The 23,844-nt window shown below is 43.5% G+C and overlaps 1 protein-coding gene across 2 annotated transcripts in view; it reads left to right on the forward strand.

Moving 5' to 3' along the window:
- Positions 1 to 23,844, forward strand: part of RNF144B (ring finger protein 144B) — a 170,656-nt gene that overhangs the window by 53,063 nt on the left and 93,749 nt on the right. Inside the window, exon 1 of one of the 2 annotated variants that reach the window (XM_004761268.3) lies at positions 21,678 to 21,701. The exons of the other annotated variant lie outside the window; for it this stretch is intronic. The gene's annotated coding sequence lies outside the window, so the exon portion shown is untranslated. Of the gene's footprint in view, positions 1 to 21,677; positions 21,702 to 23,844 lie in introns of those variants that run through there. 2 annotated transcript variants of the gene reach the window in all.

Below are 23,844 nucleotides of genomic sequence, written 5' to 3' on the forward strand. Positions count from 1 at the left end.
AAATCTTTTTTTTTTTTTTAAGATTTTATTTATTTATTTGACAGACAGAGATCACAAGTAGGCAGAGAGGCAGGCAGAGAGAGAGGGGGAAGCAGGCTCCCTGCTGAGCAGAGAGCCCGATGCGGGGCTCCATCCCAGGACCCTGGGATCATGACCTGAGCTGAAGGCAGAGGCTTTAACCCACTGAGTCACCCAGGCGCCCCTAAATAAATAAAATCTTAAAAAAAAAAAAAAAAGAGTGGGATTCGTTTACCTGCAGAGTTTTTTTCTACCTCTCAGATCCAGTTAATGTCTTTGGGCTCAGACCTGTGGGCAGCCCACCTGAAAAGACTGAAGACCTTGTGTTCTAGAAACTTCCTAGACGTCCCATTCTCAGTCTCTCTGGGACTTGTCTGCGTCTCTGAGTCTCTGCTTGCTTTTAGACCCTTTCTGTTCATCTGTTTAACATGAAGTTCCAATACTGTCAAGACCTCAGTGTCTCCTGTGACCTGGCAGTCGCCCTGGATGTCTGGAGCCTTGGAAACCAGGCACATTTCCTGGTTGCTCTTCTTCTGATGGAGGAAGGATGTTAGGGTTCAAGACCGATGGCCAAGAAAGAATTCTTGAGACGTCTTTGGTGCAAAAAGGTGATTTTATTAAAGGATGGGAACAGGACCCGTGGGCAGAAAGAGCTGCACTGGGGTCATGGGGAGTGGCCCATTATATACTTTCAAGTCGGGAGGGCGTTAAGGAGAGAGTAATTCTCTAAGGAATTTTGGAAGGCAGGTTTCCAGGACCTTGAGGGGGCTAGCTATTGTTGGGAAAAGGTCATTTATTACCGTCAAATCAAACCTCACTCATGAGACCCTTCAGATGTATATCAGTGGGTCATCTGCTTGGGAGACGATTGCCAACATGTATCTCGCGGGGTAGAAATAAAGGAAGTTTCCGAAAGAATTTTTATGTTAAAGTAGACTGAGAACATCCTGGGTGTTGGGCTAAGGTTGCCTTTTGTCCTTTTGCCCTCATTGAGGCTATAGAGTCCCTAGAAGACCGTCACTCTGTCTGTTTCAAGGACTTGTCTATGGGCTCTAAGTAGTAAGGAAACTTGACATTTTTTCTTCTTCCTTTGTTCCCCACATCACCTGGCCAGATGTGCCTCTGGGACTGGCGTCACGTGATGTCCCTGACCTTAAAGTTGTCAGAGTTAGAAGCGCTGGATTCTACCCCTTTTTGTCCATCCTGTGCTGCTCCTCAGGGAGAAGTGTCAGGCGGGACAGAAGGAATTGCCCTGTGTTTCCCTGCAGCAGCTGGAGACGTTGGCGTATCTTTAAAGGCAGCGTCTGTCGTGTCGGTTCTCAAAGTGGGTGGACCTCGCCGTTTGTCCTGGCTTGTTTGGATCTGCCCTGAGAAGCCGAACGTCTGGCTGACTATCCCGTCCCTTCCCAAGACTGCAGGGAGCCCTGTCTTTTCTCCGAGCCACTGCCCACGCTTCCGCCTCCTTCGCGGACCCTTCGGTGGCCAGCCTTGGTCACTCCCCGCTCAGCCGCCTCTCGCCCAGCGTGCACGGCACAGCTGGCTCTCTCTGCAGGACCCAGCCGCCAGATCCGCTTGGAAGGGTTCTTTGGCGGCTTTGCGGTTGGTTTTTTTTTTTTTTTTGCAAAATACTCTACAACTGTTAACTCTTCCCATTACTGATTGAGGTTAGTGTAGTGTGTCCATGACAATAGGGCTTTGATTTGACTCTTGAGCTAGATGCAATAATATACACAAAGCCCCTAGCCCAGTGCTTGGAACACAAGGTAGGGATTCGGTAAACATGAGCTTCCTTGATTGGATCCTTTCTGTGTTCTTGTTCTGGCAACAAGTGACAGGCAAGGAGACTCTTCAAACTCTTGTTTGCTGAGCACCCTCACAGCATTATGGGTGAGAGAGCGGACCTTGGTCCCTTGCTGTCTGGGTCCAGGTTCACCCTTGAGGTGACTTTGGGAACTTAGGCCACTTCTTTAACCTCTGTGCCTCAGTTTCCTCACTGATGGATTATTAGCACTAAGGAGAGTTCTTATTCCTATCATTGTCGTGAAGATCACATTAGTTAATCTGCTGGTGCTGTTAAGACCACATGCCTGGTACATGGTGCGAAGTCAGTGGGAGAAATTGGTACTTCCAAATTCTAATAATATATGAGTTATTCTATTCTGTAGTATATATTAGTTATGTAATTATATTAGTTATCGACGTTATATTTATTGTATTAGTCATATTAGTAGTAGAAGTGAGGCTAACGATCCACTGTGGTCTTGAGCAGCAGGCTTTTGTCTCTGTCTCTTTGGGACAACCCAGCCCACGAGATGCATGGGATGGGGTCTCTAAAACCCATCGAGAGGTCCATTGGCGCAGATGTGCTGGAGATGGAAGTCTCTGACTCAGCTGTTTCCCAAAACCCATGATAAAAATCACCCGCGGCACTTGTTAGACAAGCGGGCTGGAGGGCCTTGCCCCAGACAGACCTGCTGAATCAGAAACTTCAGGGAGGGGCTTGCAATCTGGTGTCTAACAACCCAGCAAACAGTATCACCTGGAAACGCTAACCACGAATCCCCCAGAACGCTTGAGAAAGCACCGGTGGTGGCGTCTCCGATACTGGACCTTCTGATTTGATTGTTTTGGGGTCTTGGTGTATAGGCATGAGGACTTTTTTGTTTTTTTTTTTAATCCTTTCACAGAAATGGAATGTGAGCCAGGGTTGAAATCCACTAAAATAGAGAACCAGACTTAAGTCAGTATTTCTCAGGATCGTTTAGGGTGTGGGTTAAAAATGCAGATTAAAAAGGCTCGCCCCAGTCTGCTGAATCCAACTCTGCAGGTAGTGGAGAGGGGGGTAGGGGGAGGGACCCCCTGTAATTTTCTTTTCTTTTTTTTTTTTTTTTTTTTTTTTTTTTTGAGATTGTATTTATTTATTTGAGAGACAGAGAGCATGGAGGGGGGGGCAGAAGGGGACTCCTGGCTGAGCAGGGGCTCAATCCCGGGATCCTGAGATCATGACCTGAGCTGAAAGCAGAGGCTTACTTAACCAGCAGAGCTCCCCACACCACTCCCCTGCACCGGTGCCCCCAGAATTTGCATTCTCAACAGAACTTCCAGCTGATTCCTCCGCAGGCTGGACTTGGAGAACCAGTCCCGTCCCCGGAAGCGGTGTTTTCCCGAAGTAGGCGTGTATGAAAGTGGCCGAACGAATGAAACCAAATCATTCCTTCCTTTCCTGCTGCACCAAACTGTTCGGAGTGGGGTTCTTCATGTACCTCCTGTAAACGTATTACCCGCTTGCCGTTGATTGGCTTAGGGTTTCCAGAGAGCTGTCTCTGTTTCCGTATGCTTTGATTTGACCTGGGGGACACTGATGGGCATTATTGTTGAGTTTCTGTGTGGCCGTACAAACGTGACAGGCCAGACATGGAAACCAGGGGAAAGGCGTTGTCCGATGTGGTTGACCAGTTGGGCAGTTTGTAGTTTGGCAGGGGGGCACCTGTGTTCTCAAGGTTCTTGAGAGCTGAAGCTAAAGGGAGAGTGGGAGTGTGCAGGATGGAGCTGTTGTGAGGACCAGGTGCCCTGTTTTCCTCAGATGACCACCTGGCAGGGGGGCGGGAATCTTGTTTGAATTTGCTCCCCACTGTGGCCCTGGGGCCTCACCCCTGCATGGCACTCCCCTGAGACTCCATAAATGGCGTAGCAATGAGAATCTTTTCTATTGCTGCCTCAGCGTAAATACAGCCCCCTCCCCCCATGTAGGCTAAGAGAAATAACCATTTCTTTAGAGACTAACTAGGAAAGTTGTACACACAGGGTTCGGTGCCAGGATGGAGCAGATTCCTTTGGAGGAAAGGTCTCCTCGGTCAGCAAAACCAGCTCATAACGTTACTGCGGGCACTTTACTTAGATCTATCAAGAGTCTGTTTTTCCCACCAGAGGTAGGAGGAGGAGATTAAGTGTGGAAAGGTAGATAATAGTCTTTGGAGCGCAGATAAGTGGTGTCCACACAGACCCGTCCTGGGAAATGCTCCAGGATAAGGCAATGGGGAGGTACTACTAGTGGGTTTGTCTTTGTCCTGAGAATGGAGGCCTCAGGCAACCAAAGCCTGATGGCATTAAGGAGTTAACCCCTCCTGTGATCTCATCGATATTCAGCTCACCAATAAAATCGGATTCTTTGCTTTCCTCCGTATCTTCTTTACACTTTCCCTCTTCAGAATGTGGTCCTTGGACCAAGAGCATTGGCCTGACCTGGGAGCTTGTCAGAAATGCAGACTCCCAGGCCCCTCCCCATCAAAGCCCAGCATGTTGGGTTTGCCTGACAAGGTGGCATTTTGTTTTCTTATATCGTAGTCCCTGGGGTTTAGTGAGGATGAGTCAGCGTCCTTGAGTCTGATTAAGTTCAAGATACTGTTGAAGTAGTTACTGAACCGGTTAGGGGCTGAGGGCAGACTCAGGGCAGAGAATTCACCAAGGAAATGAATGGCACTGAATGGGTGACCAGTTGGCCCTCGTCCGATGACCGGCTTTTTAATCGTTTGCTCCCTTTTAATTTCAGCATTGACCCCCACCACAAGTTGCCTCAGATAACCGTATGGGGCTTATTTCCTTTCTGCACTACGATTTAACCCCTCTTCCTTTCCAACTGCACGAACAAACTTGCTTTGTCTGCTTTGTCGCTGGCCAGGACTCCAGCAGTTTCTGGGAGTCCTTGCAGTGAGGACGAAAGGAATCTGACCTGTGGAAATTCTACAGGGCACATTTTTCTGTATTAGATTATGGATTATAGATTATGGATCAGATTCTTACTACTATTTTTAAAAATTAACTAAAATTCATACTTGATTCAGATTTTGCTTTTTACCTCAGTCCTCCTCTCTCCTCAGGTTCCTCTGGGTGAAGCGTCTCAGGCTTTCCTGGTTTTTGACGACCTTGACAGTTGGGAGGACGACACTGTCAGGTGTTTTTAAATTGTCCCTCAGCTGGGATTTGGGATTTGTCAGGTGTTTTTCTCATAACTATTCTGGTGCTATGGGTTTTTAGGAGGATGACCAGAGAAAGGTCACTCTCATTACCTCCTGTCAGCAGTACACATGGTCAACATGGCTTGTCACGGCTGGTGTGGGCTTGATTACCTGGCTGAGGTAGTGTTTGCGACATTTCTCCACTTCTTCCCTTCCCCCAAAGCGCTCTTTTGAAGGAAGTTACCTTGTGTTGTTCAGGCTTAAGGAGTGAGGAGTTCTGTGGTGTTTCCTTGAGGGGAGAGGACTACCTCAATGGTCTGGGATGGTTCTGTGTATGAGATTGGACTCTTTGCCATCCTTTATGTATTCAACCATCTATTTTACCAGTATGAACTCATGAATGACCATTTTATGCTTAGGTTAGAATCTAGTACTGCTTTCTTTTGTGTTCAAATTATAGACATTTTTCAGGTAAATCTTACTGCCCCAAATGGGGCTCGAACTTACAGCCCCGACATTAAGAGTTGCACGCTCTACTGACTGAGCCAGCCAGGCGCCCTGTTTCTATTCTTTTTTTTTTTTTAAATGTCCATGAGAAACTTAAGACTCTGCCATCGACTGGGTCTAGGCCTGCCTGCAGGCAAAGAAGAGAACTGCTGAACTGGTCTGATTTCAGTGGGGCTGAACGCCAATGAGGAAATTGGTGCCATCTGAAATAATTATCCTTGTATTCGTGTGCTAGAGCTGCCGTGGCCAAGTCCCCCGGAGTGGGCGGTTTTAACACCAATTTGTTTCTCAGTTCGGGAGGCTGGAGGTCTGAAATCAAGATGTCAGCAGGGTTGATTTCCTTTGGACGTTTCCCTCTTGGGTTCTTGGATGGCTGTCTTCTCCCCGTGTCTTCACATGGTCTTCCCTCTGTACAGACCTGCGTCTTAATCTACTCTCCTCCTCCTTCTCCTTTTAAGATTTTGTTTCTTTATGTTAGAGAGAGAGAGCATGGGCAGGGAGAGGGGCAGAAGGAGAGGCAGAGGGACAAGCAGACCTCCTGCTGAGCATGGGGCCCGATGTGGGGCTCGATCTCAGGACGCTGAGTTCATGACATGAGCCGAAGGCACATGCGTAACCAACTGAACCACCCAGGTGCCCCTTAATCTCCTCTTCTTATAAGGACACTAGTTGTATTCTATTAGGGCCTTTCCTTATGGCTTCATTTCAACTTATTTACCTTTTCCAAGATCTGGGTCACATTCTGGGTATTGGGGGTGAAGATGTTAACATATGAATTTTGGGGGAATCAGCTTATAACACTCTTAATGGAGTCTCAGATAGATGTACATTTCCCCCAGACATTGACTAGAAGAGGCAAGCACGGGTCATGCTCTGTAGCATGTCTTCCTAACACTACCATCAGCGCTGTGAGACAGCAGTGGGTGTCCTCCAGGATGGTTTGAAACATTGGCAGTTGGGGGTGGGGATTTGGAATCAGTCTCTTTGCAATGAGAATGCTATGGTTAGGGCCCAAAACCATGGGCAGCATGAGACCACTGGTGCCTGGACAGGTATAGGATAGGGAGAGGAGTTGCAGGGCCAGCTGTATACAGTAGGTAGTGTGACACTGAAATAGGAAATTTACGGCGACCTACTTTCTATGCAACATGGTTCTGTCCATTCTCGAAAGGCTTCTTGCTTTAGTTGCTCCACTGCACACAAAGTCTCTAAGAATGGCCTTGGGATCAAATATATGTAAGAAAATTGGGTGATTTATATTTCAAGAGTGACTGCCTCTTTGTATACCTGCTATTCAATGGATTGTGGAAGAATTTCAGTCTCTATTTTTAGCCGAGGGATATGTTAAAAAAGACCCGGCCCGATGCGTACCTTACCCAGAAAGGGTGTGGGTATTGTGCACTGAATGCATGTCCCTTGATCTGAAACCCAGCCTGTGAAGCAAACGGAGCCCATTGTGACATGTCCGACAACAGATCCTGCTGGGGCGTCTGGCTAGGGGGGTGCCAGAGTTTATTTAACTAACTGTGGCAGACAATGACGCTGTCGAGTTTCAGAACTTTGTGTTTCCTCTCACTCTTGTTTTCTGAGGCCAATAATGATTTGGGACACCACAGGACAATGAGGTTGAGTCAAGCAAAAGAGAGCAAGATGGAAAGGAGGGAGCCCAACCTACGCAGCTGATTTATTCATCTGGGCAGAGATGACAAGGTACCTTCCCAAATTCCATTTTCAACTTTTTTAGCAACAGAACCTTAGCCCTGTGACAAGCTACACTTGCCTGCCCCCATTGCAGCCAATGGCCACGTGATCATGTTTCAGCCAATAGAAGATCAGCATTTAGAAACTTCCAGAAGGGCTGTCCATAAGGAGGGGCACAATGTTCTTTTGTTCTTTCTCTTTCCCTCCTCCTTCTAGTCTTGAATATGATGGAGTTGCCACTGGCATCTTGGACCAGGAAGTGTGTGTGTGTGTGTTTTAAGATTTTATTTATTTATTTGACAGAGAGACACAGCAAGAGAGGGAAGAAATACAAGCGGGGGAAGTGGGAGAGGGAGAAGCAGACTTCCTGCCAAGCAGGGACCCTGATGCGGGGCTTGATCCCAGGACCCTGGGATCATGACCAGAGCTGAAGGCTTAATGACTGATGCTTAATAACTGAGTGACCCAGGCGCCCCCCCTTCCCTTTCTTTTTTTAAAAAGATTTTATTTATTTATTTGAGAGAGAGAGAGGGCTTGAGGGGAGAGAGCAGGGGTGAGGGGCAGAGGGACTGGGAATAGCGGGCTTGTTGCTGAGCAGGGAGCCCAATCAGGGGCTTGATCCCAGGATTCTGAGATCATGACCTGAGCTGAAGGCAGACACTTAATTGTCTGAGCCACCCAGACACCCCCAGGAAGTGGTCTTAAAAGCAGAACCCTGACACAGGATTGTAGAGCAGGGAGAGAGAATGCGCTCAGGCCCTCGATGACTCCAGGAGCTGTAATAGGTGCACTAGTATGGGACGACTTAAAAAAAAAGTCATTTTTAATATGAAAGAGGAAAAAAAGCACTTTTGTCTTAAGATATTGTTATTTTTTCCTTTATATGCAGTCAAACCTAATTCTTAATGAAACTTGGGTATCCATTAAAATTGTTTTTTTTTAAAGATTTTATTTATTTATTTGACAGACAGAGATCACAAATAGGCAGAGAGGCAGGCAGAGAGAGAGAGAGGGAAGCAGGCTCCCTGCCGAACAGAGGGCCCGACTTGGGGCTCGATCCCAGGACCCTGGGATCATGACCTGAGCCGAAGGCAGAGGCTTTAACCCACTGAGCCACCCAGGTGCCCCTCCATTAAAATTGTTTAGGGAATCTATTTAAATATACTAGTCCCTGACCCCGGGGACCTGGATTTTATTGCTTTAGCAAAAAAAGACAAGAGTTGTTCTTAGAAAGTACACTTAGATGATTCTAACATGTGACCTGGGTAGAGAACCACTGTCAACTTATGCTCTGTCTCTCTAACTAACTACTGTGTTTTAAGAATTGTGATTCTGGTATCACTGGGGCACTTGTTCTGTTTTCGTAGCTCTGTTAGGGAAAGGAGCAGTACTAAGGGTAATCTAAAAGAGCTCATTTGAAACAGTTCCTATTTTAGCTATTGTGAACTATCTGGGGGACTAGAATGTAGATATCAACATACTCCGAGAACCCGGAAAGCCTCATAACGATGACAGTATCCAAGACGGAAACATCACGTGCCTTTATTTCTCAGGAAAGAGCGAAACTTGAGCTTGTCACACTTCCTTTCCCTTTACCAGATTCAAGCATACTTCCGCTGGGGACTGCAAAGAGCTTAGCCACAGAGTGCAGGGAGGCAAATTCGTTCCTTTAAAGCTGGGTTGAGGGAGAACAAGGACAGCTTTAGATTTTTATTTTCCATCAATACTATCGATGCTTAGTTCCCTGAGGAGCATTGATGGGGATGAAATCCCAACGCAATTTCTCCGAATACCAACTCTACCTATTTGACCATGATGTCTCCCTTCCCTAGAGTGTTATTTTAGTTTTGGTCCTTTTTTCAAGGTTGTAAGCCTGCTAACCCCCCGTTTTATTGTAGAAGGCATAGTAGAAACATTGTGACTTGTGGACCGATGTCTAATATTCCTGGCTGTGCTTGTCAACAGCAAGGTCAGTTTTTGTCTTGTGGTGAGCGAAGTTTCAGGTGTGACTGTGGTGTCAAAACTCCCCCTCCTCCCAGTTTCTTTGGGGTTATTTGCTACCAGTTTTCTTTTCTTTTTTTCTAAGATTTTATTTATTTATTTATTTATTTGTCAGAGAGAGAGAGAGAGAGCAGAAGTAGGCAGAGAGGCAGGCAAAAGCAGAGAGAGAAGCAGGCTCCCTGCTGAGCAGGGAGCCCGATGTGGGGCTCGATCCCAGGACACCAGGATCATGACCTGAGCTGAAGACAGGTGCTTAACCGACTGAGCCACCCGGACATTCCTACTATCACTTTTCAACAGGAATTTGAGAGTGAGAAGAAATAAGTAACCGAGTGGTGCGTGTAATCAATAGGACTGTGAACGATGGAAGAAAGTTAACATAATGTGTTTTATTCTTTTGATAGCAGTTTCCATCTGAGCATCTTAGTGTTTTGGAAATAATGAGCATTAAATGACAATGGGTGTATTATTACATTAGAAATAAATAGTAGGTTAGAAATATACCGAGAGGCGAAAGTGACTTTGTGGGAACTGTGGGTTTTACCAGCAAAGGCCCAGGGAATATGAGGAGGTTTGACATCCTGTACATGACGTAATAGGCAGATAGACCTTGGTGCTCTGGTCCATGAACCAGCCCCAGACTCTCAGTCATGATCCGGGAGCTCCTGGGAAGTACTGTCTTAGACGATCACCCACAGATGGGAGAGCCTTTGTGGAAGTCCAAGGGTTCAGAGAAGTTTCAGCACATTGTTGGGGCAAAAACATTCAAGTTTGGGCACATTATATAATGATAAAGAGGTCATTCATCAGGGAGATGTAACAGTTATAAATATATATATGCATCCACAATCAGAGCACCTAAGTATATTTAGCAAATCCTAACAGTTCTGAAGGAGGAAACAGACAACAATACAATAGCAGTAGAGGACTCAGTACTCCACTTAATGTATAGACAGATCCATGAGACAGAAAATCAACAAGGGAACATTGGACTGAACCATCCTTTAGACCAAGTGCACCTAACAAACATATATAGAACAGATGGTCCAACAGATGGAATACATATTCTTCCCGAGTGCACACGGAACATTGTCTAGGATTGATCATATGATGGATCACAGAGTAAGTTCTAGCAAATTTAAGAAGATTGAAATCATACCAAGTATCTTTTCCAAACACAATGGTATGAAACTAGGAATCAGTAACAGAAGGAAAGCTGGAACATTCACAAATATGTGGCAATTAAACAACATATTCCTGAACACTAATATGTAAGACAAAATCAAAAGAAAAATTAAAAAAATTGTAAAATGAGGGTAAATGGAAACATAACATACCAAAACCTATGGGAGGGAGCAAAAGCAGTTCTAGAGTGAAGTTGATAGCAAACAGTGCCTACATGGAGAAAAAAGGAAAATCACAAATAAATAACCCATTTTATACCTCAAGGAACTAGGGAGTAAAAGGAACAGAGTAAGCTTAATGTGAGCAAAAGGGGGAAAATGTCAAAGATCAAAGCAGAAATAAATGGAAAACAATGAAAAACATTGATGAAATTGAAAGCTGGTTTCTTGAAAGGATAAATAAAAATGGCAACATTTAACTATACTAAGAGAAAAAAGAAGACTCAAGTAAACTCAGAAATGAAAGAGGAGACATCATAGAATATAACACAGACATGCAAAGGATTATAAGAGATTATTATGAATAGTTACATGCAAACAAATTAGAAAAACTAGGAGAGATGGATAAATTCTTAGAAACATACATTTTACTAAACCGAATTATGAAGAAATAGAAAATCTGAACAAACCAATAAGGGCATTGAATATATAATCAAAAACCTCCCAACAAAGAAAAGCCCAAGATGAGATGGCTTCACTGGGGACTTCTACCAATTAAAAGAAGAATTAACACCGAACCCTTTTCAAACTCTTCTAAAAACTGAAGAGAAGTGAACATTTCTAAACTTATTTTTTTTAAAGATTTTATTTATTTATTTGACAGACAGAGATCACAAGTAGGCAGAGAGGCAGATAGAGAGAGAGGAAGGGAAGCAGGCTCCCTGCTAAGCAGAGAGCCCGACATAGGGCTTGATCCCAGGACCCTGAGATCATGACCTAGACCGAAGGCAGAGGCTTAACCCACTGAGCCACCCAGGTGCCCCTCTAAACTTATTTTTAAAAAGATTTTATTTTTAAGTAATTTCTACACCCAACATGGGGTGTGAACTCATGACCCTGAGATCAAGAGTCACGTGCTCTACCAACTGAGCCAGCCAGGCAACTCCTACCCCCAAACTCATTTTAGGAGGCCAGCCTTACCCTGATACCAAAACCAGGTAAGGACATTACAAGAAAAAGCAAAAAACAAAAACAAAAACTCCACACAGCTATAAGCCAGGATCCCTGATGAATATAGATGGGAAAATTCTCAACAAAGTGTTAGCAAACTGAATTCAGCAGCACATTACAAGCACATGATCAAGCAGGATTTATCCCTGTGATGCATAGATGGTTCAATATACACAAATCAATGTGATATATCACAGTAATAGGATGAAAGAAAAAAAAATCATATTGTAATCCCAGTATACACAGAAACTGATAAAATGCAAAATCCTTTTATTTTTTTATTTTTTTTAAAAGATTTTTTCTTTATTTATCTGACAGAGATCACAAGTAGGCAGAGAGGCAGGCAGAGAGAGAGGAGGAAGCAGGCTCCCTGCAGAGCAGAAAGCCCGATGTGGGGCTCGATCCCAGGACCCTGGGATCATGACCTGAGCCGAAGGCAGAGGCTTAACCCACTGAGCCACCCAGGTGTCCCGCAAAATCCTTTTATGATAAAAACTCCCAACAAATAGGTTAAGAGGGAATGTACTACAACATAATAAAGGGCATATATAAATGTTCTACAGCTAACATCATACTCAACAGTGAAAAGCTGAGAGCTTTTCCTCTAAGCTCAGGGACAAAACAGGACATTTGTTCTCACCATTACTATTCGGCATAGCCCTGGAAGTCTTAGCCAGACCAATCGGGGCGGGGGGGGGGCATTCTTGAATAGGAAGAAATAAAATTATCACCTTGATCCCAGGACCCTGGGATACGACTTGAGCCAAAGGCAGGTGCTTAACCCACTGAGCCACCCAGGTGCCCCAGGAATAAATTTAACCAAGAGGTGAAAGATCTTTACACTGAAAACTGTAAAACTTTGTGGAAGAAATTAAAGAAGACACAACTGAATGGAAAGATATCCTGTGTTCAGGGACCTGAAGAATTAACAATGTTAAAATGTCCATACCCTTCAAAGCCATCTATAGATTGAGTTCAAATCCCTATCAAAATTCTAGTGGAAACATAAAAAAAAAAAAAAAAAAAAAGCCTAAAACTTGTATGAAATCACAAAAGACCCAAATAGCCAAAGCAATCCCCAGAAAGTGTAACAAAGGTGATGGCATTATGCTTCCTGATTTACAACTATACTAAACTGTAGTAATTGAAAAAGTATGGTTCGGGCATAAAACCAGACACACAGACCAACGGAACAGAATAGAGAGTCCAGAAATAAATCCTCACATGTACAGTCAACTAATATTTGACAAGGGAGTCAATAATATTCAATTGGAAAATAATCAGCTTTTCAATAAATGAAATTGGGAAAACTGGATATTCACATGCGAAGGAATGCACTTGGACCCCTGTCTTACACACTTGAAATGGATTAAGGATTTAAACATATGGCCTAAAACCATTAAACTCCTAGAAGAAAACATAGGGGGAAAAACTCATTGTTGGTCATGGCAATGATTTTTTGGATAGGACACCAAAAACATGAGCAATAAAAACAAAAATTAGTAAGTGGAACTACGTCCAACTGGAAAGCTTCTGCATGGCCAAAAAAAACCCCAACAAGATGAAAAGACAACTGATGGGACAAAATATTTGCAAACTTTGTGTCTAGGGATAAGAGCTCATACAACTGAGCAAAAACCAAAAACCAGAACAAAAACCTAAAAACAATCTGATGAAGAAATGGGCAGAAGAACTGAACAGACATTTCTCTAAAGAAGACCTACAGATGGCCAACAGGTGCATGGAAGGAGGCTCAACATCACTCATCATCAGGGACATGCAAAGCAGAACCACAATGAGAGCTCACTTCACACCTGTTAGGAAGGCTCTTATCATTGAAAAGACAAGAAATAGCAAGAGTTGCTGAGGATGTGGAGAAAAGGGTAGGAATGTAATTTCGTGCAGCCCCTGTGGAAAACACTATAGAGGTTCCTCAAAAAATTAAAAACAGAACTACCCTATGACTCAGCAATCACACTTCTGGTACATATTGAAAGGAATGAAAACCATGTATCAGAGAGATCTTGGCACTGCCATGTTCACGGCAGCACCATTGACGATAGCCACGATGGGGAAACAGTGTCAGTGCCCATGGATGGATAAATGAATAGAGATGGGTGTGTGTGTGTGTGTGTGCATGTGTGCACGTGTGCATGTGTGCATGTGCGTATTATCCATAAGTATGGAAGAGCTAATGTACAATTCTCACCACACACACAGAAAAACTTATAGAAGGTGGTGGGGCTGTTAGTTAAAGCTACATAGTAATCACTTAGCAATATATAAGTGTATCAAATCAACCATGATGCCCCTTAAACTTACAATGTTATGTCACTATATTTGTTGCTAGAGAAACAAATATATTACTTCGAAATATCAGTACATCAGTTCTGAAAAGCGCTAAGCTTTGTATATAATCTCTCTTATGGAGACTGTTATTTTGCGGTGAAATTGTCACTTAGCAATTTGTTTTAAATGTATGAATTTAGCAGTTTATATTTATAAAGCATCTTACTTTAGCTAATTATTTTTAAGTTGAATTGCACTAATTAATTCTTTTATTTAAAATGCTCTGGCTCCTCTCTGTCCCCCAGCCATCATTAGATATATTGGTAGCCTAATTTGTGGTTCCTTCTAGATTATATTGTCTACTATAATGAAAATGCTGAATCATTCTATATTTGAGTATTTAAGTATCTAATGTAATTTATGCCATCAGAGCCTTGTCCAGTTAACAAAACAAGCAAAATCTTGAATTATTAAGGACTGAATAAAATATTTTCTTTCTGTGGTGCATCTTTTTTTTTTTTTAAACTTTGCGTTGAATTATCATTTAGTTTTCTTAAAAGGGCAAAAAATTTCAGCAGATCCATCGCTGGATCTGTATTCCAGGACATTGTAGGTTCTTAGGGACTGAGCTTGGAAATAGAGCAAATGAATTATGTCATTAGCCTTACCTCTTACAGGGTCTATGAAGGGAATAAAACGGAGTTTTACTTTACCCTACAAGCAGAAAACTCTTAAGATTTAGTTTGGATTAAAAATATGAATAGGTAAGTTTGATAATTTGTTATTGGAGAGGGTAATTGACTTACTACGGAGAAGGAACATACCACTAACATGCATGGGGGCTGTATTGGAGCCCGATCTAGTCTGATCACTTGTTCCAGTTTGCTGGGATTGTGTGGTTTCCTAGGACACAGGGATTTGGGGGCTGAAACAGGGAAAGTCCTATGCACACTTGGGACAAGCTGATCACTCTCTCTTTGGTCTGACTGGGGTAGGTTTTCAGGGGCTTGTCTGAGAATGTATACTGAAGCCCACAGATGCACTGAGAGCTCCAAATAAGATTCGTTCTCAGTAGGTCCTGTCTTCATGGGAACAGTAGTATTTGCCAATATTCCAAGGTTTGTAATCCCTCTCCTAAGGACAACATGGAACCAAGGGAATACAGATGTGTATGCCCCACTGTGAAGTCTCACTCAGCAATGAGTGTTTAAGGAAGAGGTGTCCCTTCTTACTTTGGGCAAATTCTACCCTTGGGCACAAGCCCAGACCCTTCCCATCTTCTTAGTGGACTGTACTGGAGTCTCTCCTACACTCCTTATTCTACCACTCCTCAGTATGCTCTCTTTTTTGAACAAATGTTCTCTCTCTCTCTTTTTTAACCTTCTATTTCTTTTCTTTTCTTTTTTTAAAATTTTTTAATTTTTTAAAAATTTATTTGTTTGACACAGAGCGAGAGATCACAAGTAGGCAGAGTGGCAGGCAGAGAGAGAGAGAGGGGGAAGCCGGCTCCCTGCTGAGCAGAGAGCCCGATGCGGGCCTTGATCCCAGGACCCTGAGATCACAACCTGGTCTGAAGGCAGAGGTTTAACCCACTGAGCCACCCAGGCGCCCCTGCCTTCTCTTTCTTAATAATGATGAAGCTTTTTACTTTTCTCCAGCTGCATTGGAACCGTTGGTGTCATTTCTCACCTGGATTACTGAAGTGGATTCTTACCTAGAGGCACCTGTATTAAATTTTCTACTGTTCAACGTAGACTGTAGTCAAGGTGATATTTAAAAATAAAGATCTGGTGCCTTGGGATTCTCTCCCCCCGCCCTGCCCTTTCACTTGTTCTCTCTCTCTCTCTCTCTCAAATAAATAAATACATATATATATATATATATATATATATATATATATATATATATATACAGCTCTACTTCTATCCTATATATATATATATATATATATATATATATATTTTTTTTTTTTTTTTTTTAAAGAAAGAAGGCAGTAGAATTGACAGGACTCTGGGATAGGTAGGATGCTGAGATCTGGGAGTTCAAGAACTCTATGCTGACTTCCGTGTTTCTGATAAGAGCAACTGGGAAGATAAACCCAAGTTCGTATTTAAGCACATTGAATTCAAGGTGGGATACACAAGAGAAAACCTGTATTCACAAGTTTTATACATAATCTTCCTACTGAGGTACCTGAAATGATGCCATCCCTACCACCATGAGTTTTCACCAACAGTTACCATTTGATTTGTATTTACTATGTGCCAGGGGCTCTATATGTTTTTCTGGTTTTCACAACTACACATGGCAGTCATTATTTGCATTTTATAGGCGAAGAGATCCAGGCCCCAAGAGGTTGGGGAACGTACTCTAGATGAGACAGCTTGAATTCAATAGAGCCAATTTGAACCCAGCATTGACATATTCAAAAGGCTATATTCTTTTCATAATATGATGCTGACTTCCCTAGGGTAATGTGATTTAATCAAGGTCTTTCTGATTTTAAATAACTGAAATAAATCTGAACTAGCATCAAACAAGGAGAATTTGATAGGAGGGCAAAGAGTGTCTTGAGGAACTCGAAGACAGGAATGCAGGTGGCTTCTGGAGGGCACTGGAACTGAGAACTGGAAACCCACTATTCTCTTCCTCTGATTCTTGTCTTACCTCTGCTCACACATCTGCTTTATTATTCTTTCTCTAGGTTTTTCTGTAGCTCGTGTAGATGTAGAATATTATGACTGCTGCATGGCTTCAACCAAGCACAGAGACTAGCTGTCCCTAAATCCAAATTACAAACTCCTGGTAGAGAACGTCTGATTAGCTCTGCTGCAGACAGATACATGTTCTGGGTCCAATCAGCTTTAGCCAAGGAGGCAGAATTACATGGTCCAAACATGGCTACAATGGAATTTGAGAGCAACGTACTTTACCGGTAGGAATGTCTGACTCTTGTCTTTTCTCACTCATCTGGTTTGACTACAGCCCATTCTGGGTGCTCTAATTATTACACGGAGAAGTCTAAGAGTCCCTCTACCCCTGACCCCAGGTTTGACCCATGACTATAGTTCTTTGAAGAGAAAACAACTCTATGACAGACTTGGCCAATATGTTCTTATGCCAATGATTTCCCCCTTTGGAAGAACATCATATCATCACTGTCCGTCCGATCTTATTCCTTATAGCTTATTTGCCTTTACACACACACACACACACACACACACACACACACAAGTACACTTATAGTATCTACTCGGAAGAAACGACCTGTCTTCTTGCAGCTCTACTTCTGTCCTAGGCTACAGTAGCAGAAACCCACAGACTCTCTTTGCCAATATAAAGCAAATAAAACCCTCTCCCAACCTGTTGTTCTTACTATTTAAAAAAAAATTTTTTTTTAAAGATTTAATTTTTTATTTGACAGATCACAAGGAGGTGGAGAGGCAGGCAGAAAGAGGGAAAGGAGGAAGCAGGCTCCCCACTGAGCAGAGAGCCCCATGTGGGGCTTGATCCCAGGACTCTAGGATCATGACCTGAGTCGAAGGCAGAGGCTTAACTCACTGAGCCACCCAGCTGCCCCGACGTCCTTACTATTCTTTATGATAACGTGGAGAGCCCTTTCCCTTACAGTCACTACGTAACCAGAAGTGGAGCTGCTTACTTTCATCAGGCACAGTGGGAAGGACACATTCACTTAGGGGGCTTTGGAACAAAGGGTCACCGATCCTTTCTCAACTGAAGGAGCACCTAAGGAAAGAGGTCAAGGATCATCGCCCAGTCATAGACATGTATACTTTCTATATTCTCCTGCAGTGGCAAAGAGAAAGAAACTCAAGGAGAAAAATGTATTGTTACATTTTTTGGTGCATGGCCCAAACTTATGAATATTAGGTGTTCCAGAAATTTGTGTGCAGGTCTGTTGTTTAGAACTCAGAACTCATTATTGACTATGGAAATAATATTAGACTTGGCTAAGTTTAGGTAATTTAGGTAAACCGAAAATGATATAGCTGAAATGCTAATTATTACCTTGTACTTTACTTGCTCTTAAAATTGGATTCTTGATTCTTTAGTGTCTAAAGCCCGGCATTTGGATGCCTGGGTGGCTCAGTGGGTTAAGCACCTGCCTTCAGCTCGGCTCCTGGTCCCAGGGTCCTGGGATCAAGTCCTGCATCGGGCTCCCTGCTCAGTGCGGAGTCTAATTCTGCCTCTGCCCCTGCCTCTACTCTTTCTTTCAATCTCTCTCAAATAAATAAATAAAATCTTAAAAAAATTAAAGCCCTTGGGGCACCTGGGTGGCTCAGTGGGTTAAGCCTCTGTCTTTGGCTCAGGTCATGATCCCAGGGTCCTGGGATCGAGCCCCACATTGGGCTCTCTGCTCAGCAGGAAACCTGCTTCCCCTCTCTCTGTGCCTGCCTTTCTGCCTACTTCTGCCTACTTGTGATTTCTCTCTCTGTCAAATAAATAAATTTTTTTAAAAAGTAAGAAAAAAATTAAAGCCCTGGGCCCCTGGGTGGCTCAGTTGGTTAGGCGACTGCCTTCGGCTCGGGTCATGTTCCTGGGGTCCTCAGATCGAGTCTCACATTGGGCTCCTTGCTCAGCGGGGAGTCTGCTTCTCCCTCTGACCCTCTCCCCTCTCATGCTCTCTCTCTCAAGTAAATAAATAGAATCTTTAAAAAAAAAATAAAAATTTTAAAAAATGTTAAAAAAAGTGAAAGCTCTGAATTCATTTCCTTTCTGAATGCTAACTCCCCTGAACTTCTCTAAAGATCGATATTTTCTGGAACCTTCAATTTCTCTCATTCTGCAGGAGGGAGAGAGAAACCATGGAGTCCCGCAGGTGAACGACAGGTGTGGGCTCCAGGTGTGGAAAGGTGCAGGTGTACTAGATGCCACCAAAGGAAGGGTGGTAAGATAGATTGGAGAGTAGTGAGTTCGCTGTACTTAGTAACTCCCCTGGGAAAGGAGAGCATCTGGGGAGGACGGCTAGGGAAGGAAAAAAATGCGTGGCTTCAATGTTTGATAATAGGTATTATTATTGGCTATTTGATGCCTGTGTATAAAATATTTATTAACTATTTTTTCTTGCCTGCAAGAGTTGAGTTGCTTTGTTCCCCTCAATTCGCCTGCACTAGATTAATAATGAATTTCACAGCATTCCCCATTTGTTCAGCTGAATCCCTGAACTTACCTCCCTGGGCTGAGGCATTGTGGCGGCACAGGAGGCCCGACAGTTAACGGGAAGGTGGGCTCTGGCCTCTAACTGCATGGCTGTGTTGTGTAGTCACAACGTGCCTTCGTGGAGATCCTGCAGACATGTTTTTAGTACATGATTTCATCCCCTTTTCTGACTTGAGGATTCAGAATGACTTTACATTCTCAGCAAACAGATGGACAGCAAGGTTGAAACAGGATCTCGTACCGAAATAGTCCTTGAGTCATCCACTTGGACTGTTCCCTCTTCCAGGAAACTTGCCTCTTCTTGCAGGAGGCCAGTGCTGAGAATTCATGTTGGACTCTCTTCCCAATGTATGTTTTCTTTTTTTTTTTTTTTTAAAGATTTTATTTATTTATTTGACAGACAGAGATCACAAGTAGGCAGAGAGGCAGGCAGAGAGAGAGGGGGAAGCAGGCTCCCCACTGAGCAGAGAGTCCCATGTGGGGCTCGATCCCAGGACCCTGAGATCATGACCTGAGCCGAAGGCAGAGGCTTAACCCACTGAGCCACCCAGGTGCCCCCAATGTATGTTTTCTATTCTTCTTGGTTAGGGTTGGGCTTCTGCTGAGATAAGGAAAATTGTCTAATTTGTTTTGGCAAAACACCTGGCCTTTTGCCCTAAGGAGATGTTTAAAAATAGAATTAAAATGTTTTACATCAACCTTCTATTTTTGGCCTCCTTCCAAAAACGTTCCTGATGTGCGAACAAGGGGAGATTAATTTCACCTGTAAGTTTACTCCGGGAGGTAGGCGTGCCCTAGCAGACTGTCGCTCGGCCTGGGTCTTGGGCTCTAGTTCCTGTTGTGCCAGTCACCGGCTGTTTAAGCGAGAGAAAGTCTGTTCATTCTTCAGTGCCCAGGTTCCTCATCTGCAAGAGGGAATGACAAAACCAGCCGAAAGCGTGTGGCGAGCCGTCAACGAGATCGTGCATGTGAGAGTGTCAGATGTAGTAACACTGCTAGAATAACAGGTTCCTATTTGTTTTCAGAGGTTGGAAAGATCCTTCCTCTGTAACAAACTAGTTTATAATGAGCATGGTCTCATTCACTTAGAGATTTGTTGGTTCCAAGCCAAGAGTCCCGTACTCAAGCCCTTTTACTTGGTGCTTGCAGGAAAGGGGTAATAGTTTTCACTCCTTGGTCATTAGAGCCTCATTTGAATTTTTGAATGCGGCATAAAATAAAGCCCCATGTTATTCAGGGCACGGCACGGTACAGACCTCAGCGCCTGCCTCCTGCTTGTTTGGAACATTTATTGTTATGTTTTCGGATGAGAGGCAGAAGTTGATATGATTATCAAAGGAACATCTTGAGCTGGCTGAACTGTTGAACGGAAACAATTAGCCTGAACTGGGCAGGCAGCCACTCAAATTGACCCTGTTCTTTGGAGCTCTGATTCCTGCCTCCCCATGTCCAGCTTGGGCAGCCAAAGGTAGGGCCCACCACCTCCGTGTTGTCCCAGGCCCCCCCTGCAGGAGTCTGTGTAACAAGGAAAGGTTGCAAAGATGGGAAATTTTGTGTTTGCTTGTTTTGCTTCTCAGAATTTAAGTAACAGCATCAGACTCTGGGGGACTCTGGAAAGTTCTGTCTCTGTTGGTCAAAGAGGATACGATTTTGGATCCGTGAGGAGGAGTGCTTCAGCCTAGACGGGCCCATTTGGTCATAAGAATGGAAGACAGGGGGACTCTTGTGTGGCTCAGTCAGTTAAACGTCTGCCTTTGGCTCAGGTCATAATCCCAGAGTCCTGCAACAAAGTCCTGCATTGGGCTCTCTGCTCTGTGGGGTGTCTGCTTCTCCCTCTGCTTCTCACCCCATTGATGCTCTCTAAGTAAATAAAGTCTTCAAAAAATAAAATAAAGAAAATAATAAAATCCGAAGCAACATAATATTTAAAAAAAAAAAAAAAAGAAAGAAAGAAAGGAAAACAAGTGCTTGACAAGAACCCCATACTGGACCAGTAGGATGGTCAAGGAGACTTACCTCAAAATTTCTGTCATTTGTCTTGATTGGTTCTCTCCCCCTTTACACAGGGAGCGGAAGGAGCCTTCCTTCCCCGCTCTGTCCTCGGTTTGCTGTGTTAATGTCTCCCGCAGCTGCACTGTTTATCTTCAGGAACCAACACTTATCAGGGCAGTCATAAAAGCTCCTTTTGGTCTTCAGATAAAATGTGGAAGTTTTCACATATTACTAATGAGCCTCATTGGAATTAAGAAAGCACTGGATATGAATAATAATGAGGGATAAAGTTAGAGGTGACTTTCTATGAGGGTTGTCTGCTTTTAGTACAGCCTGAAAAAGTTTATAAATGAGTAGTTTGAAAGTTTTTTGGGTTTTTTTTTTTTTTAATGGCATGCCTGGGCTGGTGAAATTTTTTTCTGCCATCAGCAAAGCTTATCTGCTACGCATCTCTCTCTGCTCTCACCCTTCCTTTTCCCCAGCGTCCCACACTTTGTGGCCCAGACTCTTCCCTGTTCTGTAGGGCGAGGCTGGCAAAGCTGCTCCCTGGGACCACGGGGCACCGCACTGCCTGGTAGACATGGCTGACTTTTCCCACGCCATGCAAAGCGTTCTGTTCTATACATTGTTGCACTGCCAGCACCTCCTGATGAACCTGGTCTTAGCTTAATACATGTTTGCTGAAGGAGTGCCTTCATTCTGGGTAAGAGCATTCTACTAAAGATGGAAAACTGGAGGAGGCCATCCGTCCAGCCTGATGGGGGAGGAGGGAAGGGCAAGTGGAGAGGGTGTGTCACCGTAAGTGTCGTTTTGGGGCAGGAGGAGTGGCTCATCAGGGGAAGAAGGAGGGTCAGAATGGCATGGGCAGGTGGAGAACCAGGGGAATTTGTGAAGGGGAAATCGTTTTGTATGGTTGTCACGTACATGCAAAGGGAGAAGGGGGCAGAAGATGGATCTGGAAAGGTAGGCAGGTTATATGGTACTTTGAATTCTGTGCCGCATAAAAAAATCATTTAGGGGGCGCCTGGGTGGCTCAGTGTGTTAAAGCCTCTGCCTTCGGCTCAGGTCGTGATCTCAGGGTCCTGGGATCGAGCCCTGCATTGGGCTCTCTGCTCAGCCTGTCTCTTTGCCTACTTGTGATCTCCGTCTGTCAAATAAATAAATAAAATCTTAAAAAAAAATAGTTTAGGTGGCATTGTATCTCATAGGTCATTTGATTTGATGAGTCATTATTTAACTAATTTTTTATAGCAATTGTTTCACAATAAATAGGTGGGTCTATCGGTCCATGTTCGAAACAAAGATTTGCTGGGCTCACAATCTAAGATCTTGGAAGTTTTAGGGGATTCTACATGACTTAGAGGTGAAAACATAGGAGTCATAATGTAACCCCAAATGGCCTATATCATGAGACAGCTCTCTAGCGCAATCTGTATTTAAATGAGCCTTTTCTAATGTATCAGCTACTAAACATTTATAAATGTTATTGAACTTAGATATTTTCCTATAATGACTGCTTCTATAAAGAGATGAAGTAACATATACAAAAGACTCAGTACCAAGTACTCTGCCTGACACACAATGGGTGCTCAACAGTATAATCTGTTTCTTCCTGCAACTGGCCAGACCTGAGGAAGCTTCCACTTTATGAACGTTTCGGAGAAATTGTTAAAAAAAAAAAATCACAAAAACAAAAACACCAAAACCCACGACACCCTGTCTCCAAGTGTATATTTGTTGAAATATCCGCTAATTCTTTGGTAGGAGTTTGGAATTTCCTTGGTGATTTTAAACAAGACTTCCTCTATTAAATGTGCTCATTGTGTAAGTCTGAGATCACCAGGGCTGATCTGATGTGAACACAGAGTCTTCAAAGCCTTGGTGGGACTACCTGTTTAATAGTTGCTTACATTTAAAAAATATTTCTAGCCCCTGGCACCTCAGGGTTCAGTGAATCATGCTGAGACACTGATTCTTGACAGGCAAGAATATGTTTTTCTCCTGGATTTGTAGGTGGGCAGCAGGTTAACTGATATCTACTGGTACCTGTGAATGCCGAGGAGGAATTCAGATGCCAGGTTGGAAAATGAAAACTTGCACTACGTGTTTGCTGGGTACCATCCAGAAGTATTGCACGCTCTTTGGTTTGTTTTGATTAAATTCCAAGGTGATACAATCATCCGGCTGTTAAAAATAATTAATTGTCTTGTTCCTACTCAGAAGTGTAATGATTATGGATTTGCAAGTCCAAATGCTTTTGCAGTGGGACACTGGAACATAACTGTTGTTACTGGGACTGAGCCTTTAGGTGAGCATGGCAGATCACCAGGTCACATCGCCAAGACACCTTTCAGGGACCATTTATTTGTCTGGAGATGTGAGATTTTTCCAAACCACAATTACTAGAAGTAATAGAATGATTAAGCCACTTGGACAAAACAAAGCAAAACCATCCCAAATATAAAAAGTTGAGATTTTGAAGATCACACTTCCTAATTACATGTTTCAATTCAATTGGAAATCAATAATAAAAATTTGACCTCCCAAAATACCATTTGAAACTAAAAAGTACTCTCCCAGATAAACTTTTGATCAAAGAGTAAATTGAAAAGATGGTACCTTCTTTATTATTATTATTTAAAAGTTTTTAAGGTTGTATTTATTCATTTAACAGAGAGGGAGAGCACAAGCAGGGAGAGCAGCAGGCAGAGTAGGAGGGAGAAGCAGGCTCCCTGCTGAGCCGGGAGCCCGATGCGGGACTCGATCCCAGGACCCTAGGACCAGGACCTGAGCCGAAGGCAGCCGCTTAACTGAGCCACCCACGTACTCCCAAAATGGTACATTCT

Source organism: Mustela putorius, unplaced genomic scaffold, assembly GCF_011764305.1.
Source record: "Mustela putorius furo isolate JIRA1106 unplaced genomic scaffold, ASM1176430v1.1 tig00000831_pilon_pilon_pilon, whole genome shotgun sequence".
In the NCBI taxonomy this organism is placed as follows: domain Eukaryota; kingdom Metazoa; phylum Chordata; class Mammalia; order Carnivora; family Mustelidae; genus Mustela; species Mustela putorius.